At 35.0% G+C, this 7,299-nt stretch overlaps 1 long non-coding RNA gene across 1 annotated transcript; it reads left to right on the top strand.

Annotated features, from left to right (window-relative positions):
* Positions 1-886: 886 nt before the first annotated feature.
* Positions 887-6,447, top strand: LOC116166214. The gene is made up of 2 exons (XR_004144292.1): positions 887-5,654; positions 5,775-6,447. It is a non-coding gene; the product is annotated as an uncharacterized LOC116166214 (long non-coding RNA).
* The last annotated feature ends 852 nt before the right edge of the window (positions 6,448-7,299 follow it).

A 7,299-nucleotide genomic window follows, 5' to 3' on the forward strand; every position in this document is an offset into this window, starting at 1 on the left:
CTCAATGGTTGAGATTAATGATAACGGTTTGTTGGTACGAGAAGCCTGAGGGGAAGCCTAAAACCTATTTTTAGGTATATAGGGTGTTCTCGAGGGCAGCCTATACATTTTGATATTTTTTTATAGGTATCCCCGGGTATCCCTTAACAAAAGAATTATTTTTGTAGGTCTTATCGGTTTTTTTCGTAATGCTAACCGCGAGGCTAACCGTTTTCCGGATATGCTTTTTATATAGGGTGAAAATTTTATCTTCAAAACATTTTTTAAAGAAGCTTTTTATAACATCCATAATTATAAAAAGTTTGCTACCAATCCACGTACATTCAATTTGGGGTCAGTAGCATACTTCTGCACGGTCAAAGGGGGCATACTGTTTTTAAATAGCAACCACTATTTTCTTGACGTAGTGAATTATTTGTCGATACAAATTATACAATAAAAGTCGTTTTTCAAATAATTGAATTTTAATATTTCTTTAGCTAATCGACTTCGAATCGTATAGATCGATCCGTCATCAGACCTTAAGAGTCAGAATATTGTGCTGAATAATACAAATCCTTACATATTAACATTTGACGTGGACAAGTTACACATAAAAATCGAGTTGAGCTTACTTGTGATTCAAATTCGTAAAAAAATCACTTTTTTAAATTTATGCTAAATCCTTAAGTTTTAGAGATAAATGTTACATAGCAAAAAAGTTTCCTTCCCCCAAGAGGTTTCAATAAAAAAAAAGAAAATTAAAATCGGACTATTAGGAGCAGAGATACAAAAAAATATATTGCGGCTAATGGCGCTATTTTGACGGCCACCATTTTGGTTTCCTGCACGGATTTTCGAGTGGCTCCCTATCTCAAAAGTTGCCTTTTGGTATTAACGATTACCACAGAAAGTGGCATATTCCAATCAAAAAGTGCAGTTTTTTTTGGCGTACCCAACGTAGGTACTACATGATCTACTCGAGCGAGTAGATCACTCAGCGGTATAATCAACGGGGCTATCCGGGACTGCATCATAGGCACATGCACATAATGCACTCTAAAAGCCTAGGAATAATAATAATATAATAATAGGCATTTATTGAGCTAAACATGATATTAAGTACATATTCTAATTAATAGACAAAAAGCATGTTAGCTCAAAGGGGCTTTTAATACTCGACCACAAATGGCAGAATTGCATAATTTGGGTTTGTGCCAAACTTTAAGTGACTCATAAGCAGTTTCAAGTACTCCGCTGTCTATCCATAAGTAAGGTGTACATTGCTTTTTAAAAGATTTAAGAGAAGAAAACTTTGAATCAGTGAAAACGTTGTAATAGGAATTATAAATTTTTGAAGCATTATAAGTGAAACATCTTTGAAAAATACTGGTATTATGACTTGGTAAAAAAGTGAAGTTTTTTTTCTAATATTGACATTATCCATGTCCTTTCTAAATTTAATTTTGCTGTATAGGTAAGCTGGTGTTTTCGGGGAAATGATGTTGTATAAGACGCATGCTGCGTGTAACACTCTACGATTTGACATGTTAAGCCATTTAACCTCACTTAACTTATTACTAACATGATCATATCTTTTTAGACCAAAGATAAGCCTAAGACAAGAGTTTTGCATGCGTTGCACTCGTTTGACGTCACTTGCGTCAAGCATTACCTTTGACTTTTAGTCGAAATCGATCGCCGTCAGAAATAATAATAAAAACTGTTTGAGTCGCAATTTTACTTTTTACATTACCTTAATTGCGATTGAGGCTGTGCCTTAAATTAAAGATCATTTTTAGATTAAGGTAGGCTTTCCGAAGGAGTCCTGACACGTGACTTTTAAAACGAAATTGATTATCTACCACAACACCTAGATTTCTGACACTGTACTCTACTGGAAGCAAACTGTCCTTAATTTGTATTGCAACTTGCGAGATGTTATTGTTTCGGATTTTGTTTCCACCAAAATAACATGACACTGCACTTGTTAATATTAAGTATTAGACCGTGCATTTCAGAAGTGCCTACTAAACTTTGCAAATCAGAATTTATAAGGCTATTCGCATCCTCAATTTTATGAGCTGGAAACGTATAAAATAACTGCGTGTCATCCGCATACAGGTGATACATACAATGTTTAAGACAATCTTGTATTTTGCTGGTATAGATGATGTACAACAATGGTCCTAAGACAGATCCCTGTGGTACACCCGCCATAACAGAAAGAGAGGTAGACACATTTCCATCAAGCCTGGCACACTGAGTGCGGTTGGATATATAACTTTCAATCAGGTGCACAGCCGAAATGCTGAAACTATTGTAATTGAGGATGGATGTAAGCAATTTGTGAGAAATTCTATCGAATGCTTTTGAATAATCTAATATCAGCATAGTTAAGTAATTTTTGTCAATCGCAAATAAGATAGTATAGGTTACAAATGCAGGTGCCGTATTACAGCTATGCCCCGGACGAAAACCTGACTGCATCGGTGCGGTAACATTTGCTCACTGTTTAAGAAGTGTTGTATTTGTGAAGCAATGACCTTTTCAAGAACTTGTCAAAAGCAGGGAAGAATACTAATTGGCCGTAGGTCCGGATATCTGCCAGGGGTTTTACCATAGCCCAACAACAAAGCACGGTCAGCACGATGACCTGCATAATACACTTACCACCTACACGTGGGATTGGGGATTATGCTGATCGGTCTGTAATTATTAATCTCAGACTGATGACCTGACTTGAATACGGGACATATCCTAGCTATCTTCCATGCTGTTGGAAAGGTGGACGTATTGGTTGATAAATTAAACAGAATACAAAGAGGTATTCTGAACACCATGGCACAACCTGATCATGACCTGATGGGTATTTATTAGGTAATTTCTTAATAGCTGTATAGACCTCATCTGTAGTAATTCTAGTAATAATTGTAATATTGGGCATGTTGGTAACCTTTGGACTGTTATCATTTATCGTTTGTGACGGTAAATAAACACTTTTGAAATAATCTCCAAATGTGTTACCAATACGCTCTGGTGTACACATTGAAGTAGCACCCATAGACATTATTCTGTTAGGTATTCTTGTATTACCTCGTTTTGAGTTAATAAAAGACCAGAAATTCGTCACATTCTCAGTTATAGCATTTTCTGAAAATGTTATATAATCACTATAAGCATATACGAATTTTAGATTTTACTACTCTTCTAAGACGTTTAAATTCAAACAAGTCTGCACTATTATTAAACCGTTTAACTCTTTTAAAACACCGGTTTTTTAGTCTGATGTAGGTAATATATATAATTTCCGAAGAAAACCATTTTGGGTAATTACCTAGGTACGTTTTCTGCTGCTACAATGGGGAACATACATATCAAATATGGAATACAGCTCCAATGTTAACATTGTTGTATTGTTCAAAAAAGTCCCAATTGATGTTTAAAAGAGAACTGTACAAACCAATAAAGTTAGCTCTTTTAAAATTATAGTTTCTTTGAACTTTGTTTACATGGAAATTTGAGTTAGGTATCGCCTCCTGAAAGCATACCTCAATCGACAGCGCCGGGTGGTGAAGATCCTCTTTTACATATGGCATTTCCTCGTGAACAACTTCGCACGCTATGTTACTAATCATAATCACTAAATCAAGTATTCTCTTATATCATTCAAAACCGTATTAAACTGTCCCACGCACAGAATATTTATAAAATCATCATTAAGCGGGATTTCGTATCGTTAATAACCGTGAGAAACTTTGGTACATTGAAGTCTCCAAGTATTAGAACGTCATTAAACCATTTGTTCAAATATTTCCAAAAAAGACTGGAAGTCCGTTATCGGTGTATCTGGAGGTATATAAATCACAAAAATATGCACAGTTTGCACGTTGAATAATCATTTACAACCGCTAATGTCAATGTTTGGTAAGATGTTTTTTAAAACTGTTATGTCAATTGTATAGCAGCTAATATCACCCTTGAGAGCAAGTAAAGCACCTCCACCCCATATTTTTTGTCAACCACTGTAAAGTTTCGGTCAAAGCAAAAAACTTGATAGTTTGTTGGAAACGGTTCATCACTAGAAATGTCAGGAGAATTGTTTAATTATCTTTATTCCTGTATTTACATATCTAACTTAAATTGTCTAGCCTCATTCACGCTTCGATTATTACTACCCGCTCTACTTTCCTCAGTTGTTCCTCAATCAATCACCTGTCCCCCGCCTTAACATAAATTTACATATTCTACAGACTACAATAATTCTTATCTATCTTCCACTACAAGTTGGAACATTTGTAGATATGCTCTTAACAATTTCTACTACCTTGTTGGGATCAACCAGATTCATCAGATTCAGATGCCCTTTCAACATTAAATATGATTAAGTTAGAAGTTCTATTTTGTCTCTCTTATTGCTAATATTGTCTCAGATAGCTCAGCCACTGGTTGATGGCCTGCAGATGGTTGAGTTGCCTTGTTCTTCAGGTCGTCTATCTCAGCCCGCAATTGCAGAATTTTTTAATTCGCCTAACTCATCTGATTTATTCTTACACGCAGAACATGCGATTCTTATTCAATAAACATTGCAACTCACTACGTGATAAACCAGAGCATGTGGTAACTTACAAAAATCACATGAAAGTTCTTTATCGGGATTTAATAATTGTTGGACAGAAACACTACATTCACTCACTGGCATTTTAGGCTTCTTTCAAGTAAATTCAATTGATTCACTATGAACAAATGAGACACGTCCGCTCTGTTTAACGTCTAACCACTAATCGTTCATTGTTTACATTCGTCATGTTTTGTTTTCAACTACTGTTTTGAAAATTGAATAATCTCATTTATAAAAGGAAAAATTCTCAATGGAAAAATATCAAATTACATTAATTTGACATTATTCTCATTGGAAAAATATCAAATTACAATAATTTGATGGCCATAAGAAAAACATAACACAGGGGACACATAGTAAGTAAAAATTGTTTGTAAATTTTTGTAAAACCCATTATGTGCCCTGCAACAAATTTTTCGTTTTTAAATTCTGCTTCTGCGATTTATGATCGCCATAGGCGGTACAAGCTGTAAAATGAAAGATCACAAACAATGTACCTACTTGCAGTTTGTATAATATCAACAATTACCATACTTCTGTTATGTTTTTGTGAAACAATTTTGAATTATGGGTACTGTAACTGTTATGACCGTGTTCGTTAGAGCGTTACTCTGCAGTAGTAGAGAAATTTGAGGCTAAACGCTAAAAATGGCTAAACCTTACGTAACGAGACTGCTGCTACAAATCGGTTGCAGTCGGATGAATTGTGAATAGGTTTACAGAAAATAACCGAAATATGGGTTTTGGAAAATGACTGTGCCGGCCCTGACAGTATAGGTAAATAAATGTTGAAGCGTACAACTTATATTAATCAATTTGACGAATTGGATATGAATATGCTGTTTCGTTGCAGCATTATTTACTCTTTATACAACCCTTCGTACTCGTACTAACCTGTTTCGCCCATCCCGAGTTCCCGCCGTGCATCAAATCACCCACGACTTGCAAGTTGATGAATTACACGACCACAACTGTACAATCACCGTCTACGTCGAAAAAACTTCGGTAATTGGCTTCGTTTCGGAATGGATTAATACCTATACATTTATCTCACGTAAGTAATAGATGAAAATCTCCCCCTGCTGCTGCTGTTGGATGCATACATTTTTCTCTTTGCACGTTTTAACCTTTTCAAGCTTACACAGAGGCTTATTAATTCGTATTATTTTTGCAGAAAATCAAGAGCGCCTATATTTGTACCTGATTCTTAGTGTAACGGCGGCTGTAGTGCTATGTTTAATTCTCCTCGTCGGTAGGCTATTAGTACAACGGCAGCATGCAAGACGAGAAGCCAAATTTCACGCAAACGCCGCAGCTGACCATTCGTTACCAAATTGTTTTACTGACGATATTAGTGAAATAGACGTGGACATTGATTTGCCTCCCACTAATCCAGTACCCGTACCAAATGTTGCAGTTCATACATCCACCCCAATGGAAACTGTTGCCGAAGTCGTTAGATATCCACACATATACACTCACACGTTGCGGAGGCAACCTGAGACTGACGCTCCACGTAGCCTCAGCAGTACCTCAAACACTCAATATTACTACGAGTGACTAGAATGCCTGGACCGCAGATCGGTTGCTCAAACCTTGCTACCTACTTCTGCGTGCCCAGGCCATCGTACTTATTGTTTTTAGAGACACTTGGTGCCAGAAATAGTGAACCAGACCAAAGATTCAAATCTCCAAATCTTTTGTAAGAATCCTTTATTAATGTTATTATTAATGTATTGATCCTATGTAATAATTAACTTTTTTTTATAACAACAAAATGATCAAATTAAATTACACCTCTCTGTAGTTATTTAGTAGATATGGAAATATACCTTTATGTTGATTCATAATGTTAATATTTATAAATTATTAAATTAAATTATTTAAATGGAAGAGTTTGAGATCAGGGTAAACAATAGTACCACCCTCATTACTAATTAGCAACAACCAGAACACAATTAGGTAGTATAGAGGCATGCTCATCTTTGTACATATTATCTTACAATGGCAGAAGCATGAAAAAATTTTTTTTTTGAGTTGAGTTAAAGAAATTTGAAGAGTTTGTTTCTGATTATTTTTATAACATATGAGTATAATTACATTCTGGTGCAGATAATGGAGCGAAGAAGGTAAGTACATAGTAGTGGAGTTATGTGAAGAATTTCGTTCGACGATTTTACCTAAAAATAATAACCGACCCTTTTTTATTGAAATTCTTGTGTGTGTTTTATTTTTTTTAGTATCTGATTGGCGTGCCATATACATTATAAAAGTTCAATCCCCTAATGAAATACGTAAACGAGGTGGATTTGATGCGTATGTGCTTTTAACGTACTGTTTATTTTATGTTATATTTGTTAATTCTATAATGCTTTGACGTACGTGGTAAATTTAAAAGGATACATTGGGGAATTTGCTTCATTTAGAAAAAAAAAGTTTATTTCTATTATACAAATGGATTTTTGTGTTTATCTATAAGTGTAATGTTTGGTCTATTATTGTGGATAGTTTTGTCTTTGAGTAGTATCCAATCCCAATATAATTTATGTGTGTTGTTTTCAAGTATTATCTGTGTAGTGTATTTGTAGTATAGTATCTGTTTTGAGATTATGTTAAGAGCTAATTTTTGATGTATGATTTTAACTACCTGATCGTGTCGATGTTTGCATTCTGTTTGTGGATGGAAGACGTGTGTATGC

Source organism: Photinus pyralis, unplaced genomic scaffold (genome assembly GCF_008802855.1).
Source record: "Photinus pyralis isolate 1611_PpyrPB1 unplaced genomic scaffold, Ppyr1.3 Ppyr1.4_LG3a, whole genome shotgun sequence".
Lineage (NCBI taxonomy): Eukaryota > Metazoa > Arthropoda > Insecta > Coleoptera > Lampyridae > Photinus > Photinus pyralis.